Here is a 22,049-nt window from a genome sequence, read left to right as displayed (position 1 = left end):
CTATTTCTTGCAGTGAGTATCTTGCCCATGTGTTTTTTAAATATTTGGTGTGAGTGCATTTTGATAGATCAAAAATCCCATGTTTGGATAGGTTTGTGCATTTCCCCCACTGTGATTTCCTTGTGATCTATAAGATATTGCACATAACCTTTTAAGTTTCATACACTTGATTATGACATGTCCCTTGACTTGATGATAGACATAAAACTCATTTTCCTTGTACCACATGGACTTGAGGATGAATCTCATCCTATGGTTGTATCTACAAGAAGGTTACGAAGTTGGCCTTTACCATTTTGTCAAAGATGGTGTCAAGTGGTTCCCCTAAGGGAGAACAAATCCAAAGAAGTAAAGGTAAAAGAGGCTATAGAGAAGAACAAATCCAAAGAAGCAGAGGTAATAGAGGCTAAAGAGGAAGAGGATCATTTGGTAGGATTCAAACACCTAATAGAGGTGGAGAAACCTCTTTGATATAAGTAAGTGGAGAAATTAGTGGAAGAAAAACATCTTATAGAGGATGTTATAAAGGAAGGAGTAACTCTAGGGGTAGATTTGGAAGCCAAGGTTGAAATGCTACAATATTCACTAGAAAATATTATAATTATAGAAAAGTTGTTCATACAATGAGAAGATGTCCAAAAATGGATTCTATTACTTGTGTAGGAGAAAGAAGAACTTGTCTAGGACAAGAAAAGATAATTGTAGTATGACTTCACTAGAGGGCAAGACAAGACCAATTCTAGATAGTGAGAATCTCATGCTAAGAAGTACACTACTAAAGGTACCACAACACAAGGATCCTCCAGAAAGAAATAATCTCTTCAAAGCTACATGTATCTCTCATGGAAAAAATTGTAATGTTATAGTTGATTAAGGGTCTACTAAAAACATTGTAGCCTTACAGGTGGCAGAACAGTTACAATTAAAGAGGCTTCCTCATATTAGTCCTTATAAGGTGTCATGGATTAATAAGCGACAACATGTCTTGGTAGATGAAGAAACTTGGGTAGAGTTTTAGATAAGGGACTATAAAAACAAGGTTAATGTGTTATACTCCTGATGGAAGCATGTCATCTATTATTAGTTCACCCATGGCCATTTGATGTTAAAGCTATACATTCTGGAGAGAAAAACTCTTATATGATAACAAAAGGGTCTTAAATTTTTTAAATAGATCATTTTTTCGATTAGCGAGAGGACAAAACTTAGGTCTAGTATTATGTTACTCAGTGGGAAAGATTTTCTTAAGGTGATAAAAACATAAGGGGATTAAGGGTATGCAATTATGGTGAAACCTAACGAGGAAGTCAAACCTAATAATGTATCTAAAGTGCCTACAACGTGAAAAAACTATTAGATCAATACAAAGACATAGTAGTGAAATAAATACTAGATTCATTACCTCCAATGAGAAATGTGAGTCATTAGATAGACCTAAATCTAGGAGCTACCTTCTCTAATAAGGTTTCCTACAAGATGAGTCCTACCAAAAATGAGGAGATATGGAAACAAGTACAAGAATTATTGGATAAAGGTCTAATAAGGAGGATTTTGAGCCCTTATATTGTCCCAATAATATTAGTCCCTAAAAAGGATGGTAGACAAAGAATGTGCACTAATTTAAGGGTCATAAATAAAATCACCATTAAGTATAGGGTTTGTATACCAAGGATAGAGGACCTAATGGACTACTTAGGTGGTGCATGCTAATTTTCTAAGGTGGACTTAAAATCAAGATATCATAAAATAAGAATTAGACTAAGTGATGACCAAGAAATAAAATTCAAAACTAAATAAGGGTTGCATGAATTCTTGGTGATGCTTTTTGGGTTTACAAATGCACCTAGCACCTTTATGCACTTGATGATTGAGGTACTTGTTAAATTCATTGTAAAATTTGTCATAATATAACTTGATGACATTTTGATATTTAAAAGGAGCAAGGAGGAACATCTTAAACACCTAGATATGATTCTTTGGAATATGCATAAGGAGAGATTGATGTTCAACTTGGAAAGAAGTGAGTTCCTTAAAACTTAATTGGTTTGTCTTGGTTTTAATGTCTCAGAAGGTTTTTTTACAGTGGATCCCTCTAAGGAAGAGGCTATACTTAATTGGCCTACTCCTAAGTTAGTAGGATATGTAAGGAGTTTTCATGGGATAGATTCTTTCTATAGGAAGTTTGTAAGGAATTTCAGCCATATATGTGCATCTATTTTGAATATCATTAAGGGTGAAGTTAAATGACAATTTTTTTGGTCTAATAATGCTAATGAGAGATTTGAGTTCTCAAAAAATGAAAGTAGTAGAGTTAACCTCTCTTAAGCTGCTAGACTTCAATCAAGTATTCTTTGTTAAAAGTGATGCTAGTAAACTGGCCGTAGAAGTAGTATTGAGTTAGGAAGATCACCACGTAGCATTTTTCTCTAAAAAGTTAGATGAGGCTAAAAAAGTGTACTCCACTTATGACCTAGAGTTATATGTTATGATTCAAGCACTAAAGAAGTGGAGGAATAATTTTTTCCTTAGGAATTCATTATATGCACTAAGAATCATGCTCTTAGTTTTTTGAATAGGTAGGAGAAACTAAACCAATGACATTTAAAGTGGGTAGAATAGTTTCAAGTTTACACTCTTACCATTAAGCATAAAAAGGGCACTACAAATAATGTAGCAAATGCATTGAAATAGAGAGCTCTCACTATACAAGAGATTCAGTTGAAAAGAAAAAGGTTAGAATCTTTGAAGAGTTTGTATGAGTTGATAAAGATATTTCAGAGGCCTATAATAGTTTCTTGAGTTTTTCTAACACATTTCATGTTGATTACTTTGATATATGTCTATAGAAAGTCTTATTATTCAAAGGGCATTTACTATGTATTCCTTAGTGATCCATGAGGGAAAATCATAAAAGAAAAACATCAAGGTAGTTTTGGTGGACATTTTGCCCTAAATAAGACCTTGGAACATGTAACTAGGTTCTATTACTAGCCTAAAGTTTAGAGTGATGTGAGACATTTTGTAGAAAAATGTTCAATTTGTCAAGAGAAAAAATAACATCATCCAATGAAAGATTGTACCAACCATTCTTAAATACTTTAGTATGGATTTTCTAGTAGTATTTCCTAAAAAATTGAGAGGATTTCATAGTGTGTATGTTGTGGCCAACAAGTTTAGTAAAGTGGAAAACTTTATACCTTGCAAAAGCACTAATGATGCTTCATACATTGATGACCTCTTATTCAAAGAGATAGTCATAATACATGGTATTCCATTAAGAATTGTGATTAAAATAGATTCCAAGTTTGTGGGTCACATTTGGAGAACTTCGTGAAAAAACTTGGGAACCAATTTTTTATTTTCATTTTTTTATCACCCACAATTAGATGGTCAAATTTACATTATAAATAATGTTGATATGTGGTCAATGATTAGGGAATACTATACACTTTTCATAAATTCTTTAGGATTTGGGGCTATTGGAAATATATATGATAGGCTAAGTTATTGAGAGGGGAGGGGTGAATCAGTAACTTATAAAACTTAATCCTTAATTATCAGTTAATCCTTCATGTGAATTCTAATCATGCATAAGAAAATAAAAGCAATAAAACATTCATAACACTCTAACATACAATATGGTGACCCAAAAAACCTTCCAAATAGAAAGTAAAACTGGGGTGGGGATGATACCCACAAGATTTAGTACTGCAATATAAAGTTGGTCTGTTAAAGCTTACAATGATCACTTCTGATGATCTTCCCTATTAGGAGCAATAAGTACTACTAGGTCCACCTTGCAAAAGGATTTACAAACATACAATGAAGTATGCACTCGGTAAAGAGAATTACAAAATACTATTAAGTCTACCTTGTGAAAGGATTTAACTGATCCACCTATTAGGATGAAACAATGACTGATCTTTGATCTACATCTTGTTTTGCTGAATGAGATTCCTTTGAGCGTAATGATCACCTTCCTATGATAGATAAATATTTACTGCTCCTTATATTGTTGTAGCCTTGTATTTTGCACTTATGATCTTTTCTATTAATTACATTCCATATATATATCTTATTGGATGTGATACAATAAATTACATATATACCAATCCAATTTACAAAACATCAAAGCTAGCTACAATACAAGTTTACTAAAAAATGCACAAAGTTAGCTCAACTGTAGGAATTTGAGTTCTATACACTATCTCGGTGAGGTTCTGATACTTGACATATACTATCAATGCTCAACATTATCATGCATTCAATAGACGTAGAAGCTTGGTCCATACTGATCACTTCCAAGTAGTTTGAACTTGGTATGCATTGGTGACTCAATGAATACTATGAAACTTGGTATATAAACTGAATCACTTGATTCACACCACATAGCTCGATCAATGCTATCACAATGAGCTTAGTATAAATTGAATCACTTGGTTGACATTAAGTGGCTTAGTCAACATTGGATTCATATTACTATAACTACAAACTTTGTAAGCATTGCACAACTCGGTTTGCATTAAGGAACTCCATAAACCTTATGAAGCTTGGTTTATATTGTTGATCACCATCATGGTAGAAACTACTTGGCCCAAACTTAATACTGTCACTTGAATTTGGTAGCAATTGTAGAACTCAATAGAGTCTGAAATGCTTGGTTAACTTTGTTAACTATACAATACACTTGGTAGATACTTACAATCTGAATAAGTGTGTGTCACTAATAAAACACCTAACTATAATGTTAACAATCTCCCCCTTTGGCATTAGTGACAAAAACACTTATTCATCAAAATAGAATACTCAAAAATTTCAAAACACTTTTTATTCATCATCTTGTGTTTCCAACTCGGTAGAGTACTCTATTTTTGAGTTTTTTCAAAATTACTTTTGTAAGAGATGTATCTGTACATATATGATATGATAATGCTCCCCCCATACATATATATACAATATACTTTACATCTTTTCACATATTCTCATCTTCACATATGCTATATACATTTTCTCCCCCATTATGTATACTTCATCTTATTATTAATCTCAGATTGGTTTTGACAAGTGATTGTTAACACACTTAAGCCATTTACTTAGTTCGTGCCAAACTAGTAATACATGCTGAGCACAACATGTAAATATTAGACCATGTTGAGTTGCAATGAGTGCCAAGTCACTTGGGTGCCAAGTAGATAGACCATGCCAAGTGATTCAAGAGCTGAGTAAATAGTGGATGCTGAGTAATGCAGGTGCCAAGTCATAGTATACATAATAGCACATGCCAAGCATCAGAGACTTCATATGTTGAGTAACACAGTTTTGACATATTTTCTTATAATGACACAAACAACTATGTAAACCATTTTTGATCCAAATTAAGATTATATTTTGATATTTTGGAGATAAGTACAAATCTCTATTTGGATTCCCTATGCAATTACATGTAGCCAATCAGAAAATGGGAAGGATTAAGTGGAAAAATGGATGAATCTTAGCCATAGATTCATACCTAAACCTAAGCCACCTAAGTCTTCTTAAGGAGGAAAAAACCCTAAGCTCTTTACAATGAATAGATGAAAGAGCGAACAAAATAGTTTGCATGCAAAGGATTCACAGTGACTTAGAAGTTATGAAGTGAGACTGAATTGCAGAATTAGTTAGAGAAGAACATAGTATAGAGAGAAGGATACATCATTGAGACATTTGATTGAGAAGGATCAAGAGAATATTGTTTAGAGGTGATCTGTTATCAGGCAAGCAAGTGCCAATCACAAGATCTATGCTCAGACATTTTAATAGGTGATTTTAGTTAAATATCTTAAGTAGAGTAGTCCTAATAGGTTTTATGAATTCGTTTAATAGGGTAATTACTTAGTTGTAAGTTGAAGTCCTCTAAAAAGACACACTTATAATAGGGTGTTGAAATCCTTTAACATGGTGAGACCTAATAGTCTTTGCAAGCCTTTAACAGGGCAGACCTTTCACAGGGTAGATCATGTTTCATGGTGAAAATATTATAACCTTCATTAGATACACTTTATAACTACAGTAGTGAAGATTTGTGGGTGTCATCCCCACCTCAATTTTATCTTCTCACTTTGGGGGTTTCTGGGTAATCATATCCAATGTTATGTTTGTGAATTCTTACATGGTTATATGTTTTAGATGCATATGCTTTACATGTTATTTCAGCTTACTTGTTAGTGCATGTGATGAATGAATGGTGAAATTTTAATGGGTCTAAGGTTAAACTACTAATTCACCCCCCCTCCCCTAGAAGTTTACTCTTTTCACTTGTAAATCCAACAATTGGTATCAGAGCTTTGTTCTCTAAAAGAGAAGCTTTGCAACTTTGAGGAAAGATCTTGAAATGGAAGTCTACAAGTTGGGAAAGACTATTGAAAACTAGGAGATTGAAATACATCTCATACTACATCAACTGAATGAGGCAAGAGAGGAACTAAAGAAATCCTTGAAGAGAAGGAAAGAGATTGCTATTGCGGAAAATGACACACTATATAAAGAAATAGACACTACCAAGCTATTTGCAGATAGTGACTCTAATGAATTTGATACATAAATATTACATCTGATGGAAAAGAATAGAGTCCAAGCCGAGGAAATAAAAAATGTCAAGCTAGATCAAGAATCACAAGCTATACTGCTATGTGAGGTGAATGAACAAAAGAAGAAAGCTATGGAAGACAAGGCCATGATTGAATAAGACAAAAGAATTCTAGCCAACAAACTAGAAGAGAAGTCAATAGAGCTAACCAAGATTTCCAACATGGAATTTGATACTCTAAGTCAAATGATGAATGCCAACTATGAATTGAATGTCAAGGACATTGAGATAACTACATTGAAGTTGTAGAATGAACAATTGCAAAGCGACCTATATAGAGAAAAATAATTTGCTAAAAGTTTGAACAAGCCAAATGAATCCATCAAATACTTTGAGCAATTATTGAGATCTCCTAGATCTAATAATGATACATTAGGATTGGGCTACACAAGAACTGAAGAAGGAGAATCATCCAAAGTTGCAAAAGAAAGGAACAGTAAAGGTAAGAACTCCAAACCTGCTTGTCATAATTGTGGTAAGAAAAGACATACAACTAATATGTGTAGGAGCAAGAATACAAATCAGAATGTCAAGCCTAAGAACATGACTCATTATCATAAGTGCATCAAGCAAGGTCATTAGTCACATGAATGTAGAACTAGGACCATGCATACACAAAGATTTGAAGGATATTGCTATGATTGTCAAAAGTATGGACATAGAACTTTTGAATGCAGATCCAAATCCATGTGGTCATCGAACAAACCAACAAGAAACAATGGGAACTCTTACAATTGGGATTATAACACAAGATATAGCTATCATTACTATCAAGAATATGGAAATGTTCCTAAGAATTGTATTAGGACACACTTCAATGGCAATTACAAAAGATGGTTGAGTCAAACTACATGTTTTAACTGTTTGAAGACTAATCACATCAGTAAATATTGTCCAACTAGGTCTAAAGCACCAAGTTGTGAATTTGATAAAGGTAAAGGAAAGGTAGATGTTGAACACATTAGGGATGAGATGAACAAGACATGGAAGAAGAAAGGTGTTTGCAACACATCAAATGGAGAAGAGATCACTTCACCCAATGGGTCAAGTGATCACATCTCATCAAAATAGGCAAACAAGAGGTATGTGGGATTGTCATTTAAAGGTTATATCATGCATCAGTTCCAAAAGAAGATAGTACTGAAAAGAATACATTAACATGAATAAAGATGCAAGATGTTATCAACTCAAGAAAAATATTTAAATTTTTCATGTTGTTGCCAAGTATGGAACATTTCCTATGTATGCCGAGTGGAATGTTAGTTGATGTCAAGCTATTAGACTAGTTAGTGGATGCTGATCTCATAGTAGCTGCCAAGTGGTGGAAATATCAATGGATTTTGAATGAACTCGAAATTGGTTATTGTCGATCTTACAACTATGTAAGCACTCTGCATTAAATGCAAGGTTTTCAAAGGGTATATGAGATATTTGAGCTCATTTTTCATCATTTTGAAATCAAGAAAGAGCAAGAAGAGCTAGAAGTGACTTGGAAATTTGTTAGAAGTGATTACAAAAGACTTGTGCATAGATTCATCACTAGTTCAATAGATTTCCAAGGTATTTATCAGAAGCTAAGCTATGCAGTTTAAATTTTCTTAAACCCTAGCTTGTCACAATTGCATCAAGTTCAAAAAATGTTCAAGGGAAAGAAGTTTTAAATGTTTATCTATTTAGTAATGAAGTTAAGTAGCCTATATTAAAAGCCATTCCTAACATCACTTATAAACAAGATCCTTTTGGCACATTGTCTATGATTCTGCCGAATGTGATAATGGTGCAAGATGTGAGGAAATGCTACTATTGCAAGATATGAAGCATTGGTGACATGGAGATAAGAGGTGCATATAATAGATTATGTGAAAATGGTGTTTTGAAAGAGGAATACAAAATGTTTGAGAAAAAGGGTTTGACACAAGCCCTAGATTTTTTGAATGTATTTAAGACTGGGTGGATAAGAATTGTGCTGAGTTGAATTCATGATGGTTCCTTGTGGCTAGAAGGAGGACCAATAAAAATAACCAAGATAATAATTCATAGGGTTACTGGTTACCCAACCCTACATTGGCCAAAGAAACTCAGGAGTAATTCCAAGGAAGTGATTGAGAAGAATACTAGAGTAGTCTGGAATAAAAGAGGTATGACTATAGATACCATCACTGATCCATTACTAAACTTTGTAGTAAGAGTAATCTTACATAAATTCTATCAATCTAGTAGATTGAATAGTGTACCCTACATAGCTGTGGATGTTGGTTATAAAATTGTCAAGAAAGGTCATACATATAATCTAGCAGAACTTCAGCTACAACAACTTATGGAGAACCTTGGAGCAATAAGGAAACCAAGAGTGCATAATGCAAGTTTGGTTCTATACTAGTTTGTATATTATTTTATGTACATAACACATTTCCCTCATTTGGAATATTAGGATGGAAGACCAATAGGTCAGTGGCAACACAGATTGGAGAATATATTGAGCAACTAGGAGAAAACTTTGAAACCATAATGGCTAGTTACTTTGAAGATTTTAAGAAGTCAATGAAGCAAAGACTCAGGATTCTAGTTTCCTTAGTTGAGAAACATTATAATAATGTATGTTTCTTGTTGATGGTGACTATACATTTGTGCAAGCTGCCACACCAAGGGTAAGATGGTTGAGACCCTTAGGTTATGAGGTCAATGTGTATGAAGCCTCAGTATCCATAATAACCCTACTTGTAGAGGTAGTAGATAAGACTGCTAATTTTTTTAGAAATAATGGGATGGTGAAATCAAAGATTGCCATGGAACTAAAAATTGCCTCCACAATCAAGAAGAAGGATAAGCTAGTCAAGAAGCTAAAAGAAAATTTTGGAGAAGGTGTAGAGGAGGAAGAGGAAGATGAAGAAGATGAAGAGGAGGAACAAACACAATCTCATGAACCTCTAGCTTTAACTCAAGGCATGGGAGAAAATAAAGAAGAAGAGGAGACTGTAGGTGCTGAGGGAGAAGAAGCTAAGGAAGCACCTACTACTACTGAGACAAAGAAGAGAAAGGAAAAGGCACAACCAATGGAAAAGGAAAAGATAATTGTAAAACCTAGTTAGCCAAAGCCTACTATACCTACAACAAGGGCCACTACATGTGAAACTACCCAAAAGGCCAAAGAAAGGACCAAGCAGATAGAGTAAGGAGGATAGGTACAAAAAAGACGAAGAAGGAAGTATGTGGCTTAGCCATATTCTAATGAAGAGAAGATAGAATGAGATGATAATAGCCAATTCAACGTGGTAAGTCATAATCCTCTCTTAGATCTTGAGAACTTATGTGAAAATGTCAAGAGTAATGCTAATTTATCTTGTTTTAGACATATTGATTTTGATAAATTGGGAAAAGAAGAGAAAACCCAAGTGGAAGAGGCATTATATGTCATGATGTCAAAGTTTAAGAACACTCCACTAGAATTTTCCAACTCAATACCTAAAAGCCTATAAGATATTCTTGAGCAAAAATGGCATCATTGTCTAAATATGGAAAGACAAATCAGGGAAACCACATTAGCACAAGTGATGCTAGAGTTGAAAATGGGACAAATTGCTAAGGCTATCAAAATATGCGGTTAGGTTCACACCTAAATACATAGCCTTCAACATTCTTGTAAGTAATATTGAAGATGTTGTCAATAAATCAACTCAAATATGGAAACTCATTTATGGGTTGACCACTATTAAGAAAGGAGAAGCTAACCCTTTAAAGGGTAAGAATGATGATAAAGATGATGACAAGGAAGATGATGATAAGGAAGATGATGACAAAGACAATAGAGTTGGAGGAGAGACAAAAAAGCAAGATGATGACAAGGCAACAACTGAACAACAACAAGATGAACAGAGTGTGCAGGACACACAAGTGTCGAGTATTAGTTCTCCCCATGAAACAACCAAAACTATTAAAATTATAACTATTAAGGATGTCTCTGACCCATTAGTTTAGAACATCAATCCTCTTACTATAGAAGATCTAAAGAAGATATTGGATCAATCTACATTAGAAGCCAAATTATGTGGTAATCCTATTTTGGTTAGTGTAGAAGAACTATAAAAAGCAGTAACTAATATTATAGGGAAAAGGTGAATCCATAAGAACCACCTTCCATCATCCCTTTAGTTACTCGTTTACAACCTTTACTCTATATGACAATAGGTAAATCTACTAAGGTTGATACAATTGAGAAGAAAGCAAAAGAGCAGGACACAACTACATGACAACAAAAGAAAACAAGATAGATAAATTCATCTATACCTGCAACACAAGAACAAGGTTCTAGCCAAGTCATAGTAATAGACTAGGGAAAACCTAAAGAGATAGAGCCAAAGGTGAAGGAACAAGTGGCCATCCAAGCACTGGTAGTCTTACCAACATCTACCACTCCTACTCAAACTCTTTAAAGGTCGAGCACATATGCTACCCCATTACAGATCTCAGTGCCAAGCCCAAGCTTATCAAAGGTAGAAAAGGTAATACATTATGGAGACATAAGCCTTGATTAAGACATTGTGATTCCAAAATATGATTATGATACTATGACATTGGAACAAATAGGCATTTTACAACAAGCCTTAGAAAGGAAAAAGCATCAGGAAATGTTTAGGAGAGAACACAGGTAGAAGCAAGCACTTCAAGATATATAGGACATCTTTTTAGATGCATTTATTCTACCAACTCCTAAAGAGACTAGGCCACTAATAGAACAACTAATAGATATAGTGGAAAAGGTTAATAATGAAGACATTGATACAAATCCAAAACTATTAGAATGGTTTGAAAAGAAGTTTCAAGCCAAGGTAAATGAGAAAATATCCAATGAGATAGCACTAGAATATGTTGCATTGGAAATAAAGGTTGAGGATGTGAAGAAGGTACTTGAGGATATATTCTCATTGTACACAAAATTATGTAATCCTACACTCTTCACCCAAGAGACCAGAAGTCACATTCTGAGTCTAGAGAGAAAAATATTTGCATCAGGTGCAAGCCTACCTACAAATCTAGTGCAGAGTGAGAAGCATTTTAGAACATTGCTTTAGACACAAAGTTAGTTAGTTGTCTTAACAAAAGATGAGGCTAATATTAGAGCCAAACTAACAAGCATACAAGCTACCCTCACCTCATATATGGAGATAATTCATAAGGAGCTAGGCTATGCTGAAGCTCTATTGAAGAAAGATCCCAATCTTTCTACTTTAGATGGTCTAGTACACCTTGCTATTGAGCTTGCAATCCAAAATAAGCCATTGGATGTTACATGTGATAACTGGGGTACAAATCTAAGGATAATAATGTATGTTAATAAATCCTTTTTGGACAAATACATCATAGGTGTACAACCCATTTGACATAATTGTTAAAAAGGGGGACATATAATAAATGGGGAGATATAATATGGGAGACATACAATATGGGAGAGTATGAACAATAGGGAGAAAAATAAGAAAGGGGGAGCATAGCAACAACAAATATAATAGAGTAGAGTTATATCATTAAGGTGATATACATTTTTTGAGAAAAAGCAACAAAAAGGGACAGATATCAACTAAGAGAGAGCATATTAGATGAAAGAGTATCAGTATCACAACATATTGAAGTCAAAGTGTATTAGTAGAGACACATTTAATCAGAGAGGAGCACAAAATTTTGGATACAATACAAACATATTAACTCTAGGGGAGTTATCAAATTTTGAGGTATACAAGTTAGTACAAAATTTTGAAAATTTGAAGTTTTGTATATAAGCTGAGTCATGGATATGTTATGCTAAAGAAATTAAGGAAAATATTGTATATTTAAGTGTTTTTGACACTCATGTCAAAGGGGAAGATTGTTGATCTCAGATTGATTTTGACAAGTGAGTGTCAACACACTTAAGCCATTTACTTAGTTCATGCCAAACTAGTAATACATGCCAAGCACAACATGTAAATATTAGACCATGTCAAGTTGCAATGAGTGTCGAGTCACTCATGTGCTGAGTCACTTAGGTGCCAAGTAGATAGACCATGCTGAGTGATTTAGGGGTTGAGTAAATAGTGGATGTTGAGTAATGCAGGTGTCGAGTCACATTATATAGAATAATGCATCCCAGGCATCAGAGACTTTATATGCTGAGTAACACAATTTTGAAATATTTGTTTGTAATGGCACAAACAACTATGTAAACTATTTTTGAGCCAACTTAAGATTATATTTTGATATATTGAAGATAAGGATGAATATCTATTCGGATTCCCTATGTAATTACATGCAGCCAATCAGAAAATGGGAAGGATTAAGTGACAATATTGATGAATCTTAGTCATAGATTCATACCTAACCCTAAGCCACCTAAGTCTTCTTAAGGAGGACAAAGCCCTAAACTCTATTAAACAATGAATGAAGGAATGAACAAAATAGTTTTCATGTAGAGCATTCATGGTGACTTAGAAGTTATGAAGTGAGAGTGAATTGCAAAATCAGTTAGAGAAGAACAGAGGATAGAGAGAAGGATACAACATTTAAACATCTAGTCGAGAAGGACCAAGAGAATATTGTTTAGAGGTGATCTGTTATTAGGCGAGCAAGAGCCAATGATAGGATCTATGTTGAGACATTTTAACAAGTGATTTCAGTTAGATATCTTAAGTAGAGTAGTCCTTATAGGCTATATGAAATCCTTTAATAGGGTTCTTACTTAGTTGTAAGTTGAAGTCCTCTAACAAGGCACACTTCTAACAGGGTGTTGAATTCCTCTAATAAGGTGAGACCTAATAGTCTTTGTAATCCTTTAACAAGGCATACCTTTCATAGGGTAGATCATGTTTCATGGTCAAAACATTGTAAGCTTCATTGGATACACTTTATTATTGCAGTAGTGAAGATTTGTGGGTGCCATCCCCACCCCAGTCTTACCTTCTTACTTGAGGGTTTTTGGGTAATCATATCTAGTGTTATGTGTGTGAATGCTTACATGGTTATATGTTTTATATGCATATGCTTTACATGTTATTTCAGTTTAATCATTAATGCATGTGATGAATAAATGGTGAAAGTTTTATAGGTCCAAGGTTAAATTATTGATTCATCCCCCTCCCCGCCCCTCCCCCACCTCTCAAAATTTTACTCTTTCCACTTGTAATTCTAACACTTATATTGTATCTTCTCCCCTTTGCAATATACATCTTCTCCCCCCTTTTTGACATTAATGCCAAAGATGTATGCTATATACTATACAGTAATGCTAAAATGTGACAAGAAATTTGAATGTACCTTTAGAATCAACATCATTGTCTTGTCCCAATTTTTTTGTAACACCTTGCATGTGTGCAATGCAACTTGAACTTTTGCTGAAAGTTCTATCATATGATCTACAATTGAGAAGTTGTTATCATGGATGAGCATTTTACCATGTGTAGTATGTTTATGCAATGCATCCATGTTTGGGAGAAAAATGTTTTGAATGTTTACCAGTGTAGCTCTTATTCTAGCTTCTTCTCTTAGAAACTCTGCTTGGATATCAGTTAAGAATTTGATCTTTATGTAGTGGGTAGAGCTATAACTTGGGTCAAGTTGCAATTGTTCTGCACTTTCCTTCAAATTTTCATCAATTTTAGAAAGTTTTTCTCTAATTTCTTTATTGAAAATTGAAGTATCACAGAGTTTACTAAATAATGAAGTCACATTGTTGCAAGAGGTCTCCAATGAGCCTAGAATAGTAGACAAGTCTACTTGATGAATAACAATCTGCCATGCTACCAGTTCCAAAACATTATTCTCAAACTTCTTCTTAGCTCTACAACAATTTCTCTTGCTCATTCAAATCTTCATTGAGTTTCTAGACTACCTCTGCTAACTGAGCCAAAATTGGTTGAGAAGTCTCAACCTCCGTGTTGAGTTCCTCTACTAGAATATTGTTTGCATCTTCAGGCACTTGAAATTCCTTATTTCTTTCATCTCTAAGCCTCTACTACTTAGCTTTGTTTTGAAGAAGTTCTCCAAATATATGCATCTGATCAAGATTAAGATTAGAGATATCCCAATTTGAAATAACAATCTCCTCATCAAGATCAATTTCTTCTTCCTTCTCTTTGCCTTTACTCAAAAATTTTGTACTCAGTTGAGGCTTGGTCTCAATTGTCCTTGCACTTATTATTTGCATGCTCAAAATGGAAATAATGGTAGAGGATTAACTAAAAAAGTAGATACTGAACTTATTGAAGGAATACCTTCTATAACCAAGACTGATGGAGAGGGAAGTGTTGACTGCTTAGTAGATGAAGTGCTTGTTACTTCTGTCAATGAAGTATTGAGCTGAATAGGTGCAAAATTGATTGAGTACTTGTACTTACAATGTTTGACACAATCAATCCTTTAGTAGCTTTCTTTGGGCTTGGTGTTTTCAATGTTTTTCTTTGAGAATGAGGAAGTAAGGCTATGACCACTGTTGCAATCTTTTATGGGCCAGTCTCCTCAATGTTCTAAACTTCAGGTAAATATTCCTCAGTAGCTTCCTATTCTTGTTCCTGTTCCTCATCATCTATGTTATCATAATGTGTTACTTCTTCATCATTGGTTTCCTTTTCCATGTCATGTTCACCATCATCTTCATCCTTGTCATTGATGTTGACAACAAAATCACTCTTCTTGTGAAGAACATAAATGTTCTTCCATGTGTTGGTGGCATATCTTACCACATTTTCAATATCATTCATCAATATAAGACAAGTGTTGAATCTCAAGGTAAGTTTTTCTTCATTCTTCTTGATGGATTATTTCAATTCCTTGTCACTTAAGCTCAACATGAGTTGTCTCAGGGTCTGCTCATATATGTCTTTTGCAGTTTTCATAGCATTCTCCCATCTTGGCTTGACCTTCTCCATTAAATCACTCAAAATCTATTAAGAAAGCTAGTATGGGGAATACTTCCATTTACCCATCTTAGACATTATCATGTCTTCTATTTGCTTCTGCTCCTCTGTAGTCCTAGTCTCATACTTTAGTAATCTAAAGTTTGTTATGTCAACTCCTATATCTATTTCTTTCAATGTTTTCTGAAAGGTGGGTGGAGGCCATTTAAAGATCACATCTACTCCTTCTTTATCAAGTTTCTTCCTAGCAGAGTAAACTTTAAGAAACCCCTCTCTAGAAAAAAGATATAAAATATTTGTGAATCTTTCATTATTTTGAAAAAAAATACTATATCTAGTGGCGAATCTCTCAATTTTTTATATTAAATATTATTTATAAAGGCAATTATTTTGGAACCATAATTTTTTGTAGAAAATATTGGTGAATCTCAATAATATTAGGAAGTTCATGAATCACCATGGAAATTTACAAATCAAAATTGAACATTTTTTACCCCATGGAATATTATGAGGATTATTAAATTATATTTTAAATCAATAGTGAAAACAAAATATTGGTGATATATCCCTAAAATAACTAATAATTATGATAATTATTAGTGAACTAATTTTAATTTCTAGTGAATCAAATCTAATCATGTATCAGATATTTTGGCGAATCTTTGAGTTTAATTTTTTTAATAAAATAAATTATTGAGAGATTTTAAACATTTTAGAACTAAATTTTATAAAAATGTGTCGATTTAGGTTTCCTTAAATCTTAAATTATTAGCCAAATTACTTGCCAAAATTTTCTAAAATTAGTCAATTGGTGAATAATAGCCACTAAAAAATACCTTGCTTCCTAGATGTCCTCCTTGTGAACATAGTAGTAGAGGGTTTGGCAGGTTTGGTTATAATAACCTTACCTTTCCTCTTTGTAGGTTCTTCTTCTTCTGACTTCTCTTCTCTTCATCTTTTGCTTCATCATCCTCAATGTCATCACCTTTACCTTCAGTCAACAGAAGAGTGGAGCTAGTTTTCAATTTTGCGATTCTCTTCTTCCCTTTGTTGACCACCTAAGGGAGTTTTATTTCAATTTCTATTCTTTCCTTTGCTTCATCAAAGGTGCCAAAATATGTACCTTTTGGGTCAACAAGCTCATTAATTAGTGCTTCAATGATGTCCTTGGTTTCATCAATGTTAACCTCATAACCTAGAGGCTTAACCCATGCAATTCTTGGTCTTACTACTTGTATATATACTTTATCACTATCAACCATGAAACAAATATCATCTTTGTATTAATCAACAATTTTCTTACATATCCTGAATCTATTATTCATCTTGTCCTTAAATGCATCAAAGCAATTATCCATAATACTCACATAGTTTTCTCCCATTTCAGCTATGTATTCATTAATCTGATAAAGATTAGGTACATCCTTTCTCCATACGACTATACCTTTAGATGGGAAGTGCTTTTGTACATAGAAAAATAGACAAGTTAAGAGTGAACCAAACTTACAAGGATTGTTCTTTGAAGTTCTTATACTCTCCATATTCTTGTTGAATAGATTCAACATCAACTCGGCAAGGTCAAGTGATGAGTTATTCTTGACCACTTTGTATGCAAGATACATTGCTTCACATGATACACTATTGAGTCTGCTCGAGTTGTATATTTTATGCATGGTGATAGGTATCTCGAACTTCAATTCCATTTTTGTGACATAGCTGATCTTCATTCCCCTTCCATCCCACTCGGCAGGGGTTTTGTTCTCTAGTTCGACCTGACTTAAGGTTTTAGTCATTTTTTATTTTGCCAACATTAGAAGGGTAGTGATCCTATGGATCATCTTCTTGGTTATTAAAATGGGTTGTTCCAACCATAGCTGACCATTATGCACATGACTAAGGATAAATCTTATCCATTTGATTTGAAAGTCTTTTAGAATGTGTGGAATTTGAGTCAAGCCCTTCACTCCAAGATTTTGATGCTCCAGTTTTAACACACCATTCATACACAATTCTCTCAATGGCTCATCCATTTCTAGTGTTCCAATATCTTGAATAGCACAACAAAAATGTGAACAAATATCATTAATCAATAGTACCTTTGGTGGAATTTGAGATTGAGTTCCACTCAGATCTAGGGTTTTTGAAATAGCCAAACTCAGCTTGAAGCCCGATGCCTTCCATTCCATTCCTTGAACCAACATATCAGATCCTTTCTTTGATTTGCTACTAGTGGATGCCATTTTCATGGTAGGGTTTGAGAGAACACAAAAAACTTTAATAGTGATTCACTCAAATTGCTCAGATGCACTAAGAAATTATTCTACAAAAATAGCTCTAAAAAATTTGCTGTGACAAATGACTTCAATTTCATCCTTTCATCAAATTTTGCCTTTCAATCGCCATAAATTCTTGGTATGATTGTTCACTCAAATGATAGATTGTGATCCACTTTGTTTGCATTAAGTGCTCAGTAGAGTCATCCATGACTCGGTGTCCACACAACAATTTTAGTAGCTCTCGACCTTGCTCAGCAGTGTCTACAACTTGACCTTATTTGATATTGACTGGCATGATTTTGAATGCTTGGTGATCCCTTTGCATCTTGAATGTTGATATGGATCTTTCATTTTGATGACTGGAACTAATGTGAGATGTCTTCTTCAGAATCCTAGTTCCAGTTCTCCTTGTGGGAGATCAAGTAGAAATACTTAAGTCACCTAATTCTTGAGTGACATGTTCATTATTGCTCAAACTTGCATTCTTAGAAGATTTTGGAATCTATTGCTATCTCATTTTCTTTCTAATGTTATCAGCCTTGGCTTTCTTTTCATCTTCAATTCTTCCAGTATTCATACAATTCTTGGCAAGATGACCAAGTTCTATACAAATGAAACATCTTTTGGTAGTGTCTCTTGTCCTCATGTGATGTTTTACACATTCATTCCAATGTGTCCAAATTCTCCACAGTAATGACATCTACACCAATTTTTATAGTCCCAACCAAATATAGCTTTTAGAATGTATTTTTTTGGGTTCAATATCTTAGTTTTGCATTATGAGGATTTGTGCCCATGCTTCTTACATTTGTGTCATTTTCCTTCAAACTTAGGTTTCTCTTTACATTCATTAGCTCTATGACCATGTTGATTACAATTGTAGCATTTTCAATTGAATTTAGCTTTCCCATTGCTCCAACATTTGTTTGATGTATGACCTTTCTTGCCACAGTGACTGCAAGTAAGTCTTTCATTATTTTGAACTCCTTGCTTGGATGATTTGCCTTCTTCTGTATATCCAATTCTTGATTTTCCTTTTTGTCTGTAATGGCTTTTCTCATTCAATTGATTCATGCCTGCTTGAGATTTCATCATCGTTTTATTGGTTTGATTTTTAGAATTTGGATCATTCTATAATCTCTCTTTTTTTGATCTTAGATTCATGTTTTTTCACTTGCATTGGTGAGCCGATCAATGAAGTCTGCCTGTTGAAGGGATAGGTGCTCAATTTCATTGTTCTTTCCTTCTATCTCTTCTCTTATCTTATTTTTCTCTTCCATGAATTCACATAATCTTACCGAATGAATTTCTTGTGCTCTTTTTAGTTTCCTAACTTCTTCTTGAAGTGAACCATTCTTTTCTAATAGTTCTTTGATTACTTCATTAGCTTCATTTGAATTGCTTTCTAAATGAATGTCTTCAATTCTTTCTTCAATGTAGAGATGGTCATTCATTTATATTGCAAGATATTTTCTTCTTTTCAAGGATTGAGAGAGTTTCTTCTTTGCTTTCTTGAGTTGTCCAATGGCCAATTCCAAATCCAACTTCTCATTGTCAATAGCCTTATCAAGTCTGAATACCTCCATAGCCTCTGATCTTTGCTCAAACTACTAAACTTCTTTCCTAAGAACCACAATTCTCTAATACCACTTTTTGGAAATATATATGATAGGCTAAGTTACTAAGAGGGGAGGGGTGAATCAGTAATTTATAAAACTTAATCCTTAATTACCAGTTAATCTTTCATGTGAATTTTGATCATGCATGAGAAAATGAAAGTAATGAAATGTTCATAACACTTTGACACACAATATGGTGACCTAAAAACCTTCCAAATAGAAAGTAAAACTAGGGTGGGGATGATACCCATAAGATTAAGTACGATAGTATAAAGTTGGTTTTTTAAAGCTTACAATGATCACTTTTGATGATTTTCCCTATTAGGAGCAATAAGGACTACTAGGTCCACCTTGCAAAAGGATTTACAAACATATAATGAAGTATACACTTGGTAAAGAGATTTACAAAAGATTTTTAAGTCTACCTTACAACTAATCCACTTGTTAGGATGAAATAGTAGCTGATCTTTAATCTGCATCTTGGTTTGCTGAAGAGATTCCTTTGAGTGTAATGATCACCTTCCTGTGATTGATAAATATTTGTTGCTCCTTATACTATTGTAGCCTTTGTATTTAGTACTTTTTCTCTTCTCTTCTAGTTATATTCCATACATACATCATATTGGATGTGATACAATACATTACATATATACCAATCCAATTTAGAAATAAAAAAAATTGGCTACAATACAAGTATACACAAAAATGCACTAAGTTAGCTCAACTACAGGAACTTAGGTTTTGAAGACTAACTTGGTGAGGTTCTGATACTCGACATCTACTATTAATGCTCGGCATTGTCATGCATTTGGTAGACATAGAAGCTCAGTCCATACTGATTACTTCTAAGTAGTCCAAAATTAGTCTACACTAGTGACTTAGTGAATACTATGAAACTTGACATATAAACTAAATCACTTAATTCACACTACATAGCTTGGTCAATGCCATAAAAATGAGCTCAATATAAATTGAATCACTTGGTTAACACTAAGTGACTCAGCCAAAAATGGATTCACATCACTGTAACTACAAACTTGGTAAGCACTGCACAACTTGGTTTGCATTAAGGAACTTAGTAAACCTTATGTAGCTTGGTTTGCATTGCTGATCACCATCATGGTAGAAACTACTCAGTGCAAACCAAATATTGTCCCTTGAAGTTAGTAGCAACTGTAGAGCTCGGTAGAGTCTAAAATCCTTGGTTAACTTTGTTAACTGTACAACACACTCAATAGATACTTACAATCTAAATTAGTGTGTGTCACTAATAAAAAACCTGAATGTAATGTCAATAGGGGCATCACCCCAATAATTATTTTCAAATTGACTCATCAAGGATTTTTGAGTTGACCCATCAACATTTCCCAAGGTTGACTCATTAGGGTTTTTAAGGTTAACTTTTTAAATTATCTAGCCCTAATTTTGTAAGTTGCACAAGCTTGTATAAAATATCTTAGGGTTAGGGATTTCATGATGTGTGATGAGATAGTGCCTTCTTATGATGGTATTGATTTGTAAGGGATTGTAGATTGTAATTAAGTTTTAATAATTGGATAGTAAGAATATTGGACTTATTATTAGGTGGATGTAGCCCAAGGAGTGGGTGAACCATTTTAAATGTTGGTGTCTTTGTTGGAATTCTTTAGAATAATTGAGAGGGGGAGTGAATCAGTTATCCAAGGTCTAAATGTACAATTAAAACTTTTCACAACTTAGTGAACCCATATCCATAAAACATTTTCATCATGCATGCATCCATTAGGTCATACAATCACTTAAACTTGTAGGTTATTGTCAAATCAACTTTACATAAATGTAAGCATGAAGCATAATAGATTCAATAACACATTTGACACAATGATTGAACATGGTGTTGGCATAAATAAGTATTCACTATTTACACTTTACTTAAATTTACTTAGGTCAATTCATTATTTTTTTATTTATTAAGTTGACACTTAGGAGTTTGCATACTTTTATGAGTTGTCATATTGACAACACAGAAGTAAGCAACTCTAATTCAGTAGATGGTGTCTATGACACTGGAGTTTGCATAATTAACTGAGTTGTCATGTAGACAACACAATTATTTGTACTCTTAATTAAGCACATGGTGCCTACAACATTGTTTTTTGTGCTACACCTTTGTAGGCTTATCCTCTCATCATCACACTTACTCGTATACTTAATGGAGGATAATCCACTTCTGGTGGACATGTGCTTGGTTGTAAGCCTTATTAGTATGCTGATTCCTAGGCATTCTAGAAGCATTCTAAAGGCTTTTATATACAGGCACTCCTAGTGCACTTGTACATTGAACTGAATACTATATTGTTATTCTGATCATACTTTGGTCTATTCTGTGCTTGTGCTTGAGTTCCTTGATATTGGCTAAATTTTTCCCTAAGGCAAATTCTTACATGGTATTAGAGCTGAGGGAGATTCTCTTCACATAGCCATTGGAGACCTTGTTGCTTCATCTCTTGAAGGGACCTGATTTAGATTCAGAGCATTTGTAGTCATTGGGAGCATCTAGAGCCAAAGTGGACCTTGCCATTGCATCCAGAGCATTGATTCGGTGAAAATTGACTATAAATTTGCCTATATTGGGCCATAGTCAAATTTGAGGCAATTTTTTTTTGCA

Source organism: Cupressus sempervirens, chromosome 10, assembly GCF_028749045.1.
Source record: "Cupressus sempervirens isolate cs-2001-9-10 chromosome 10, ASM2874904v1, whole genome shotgun sequence".
NCBI lineage: Eukaryota > Viridiplantae > Streptophyta > Pinopsida > Cupressales > Cupressaceae > Cupressus > Cupressus sempervirens.
The sequence above is the reverse complement of the archived record's forward strand: the minus strand, read 5'-3'. Positions refer to the sequence as shown.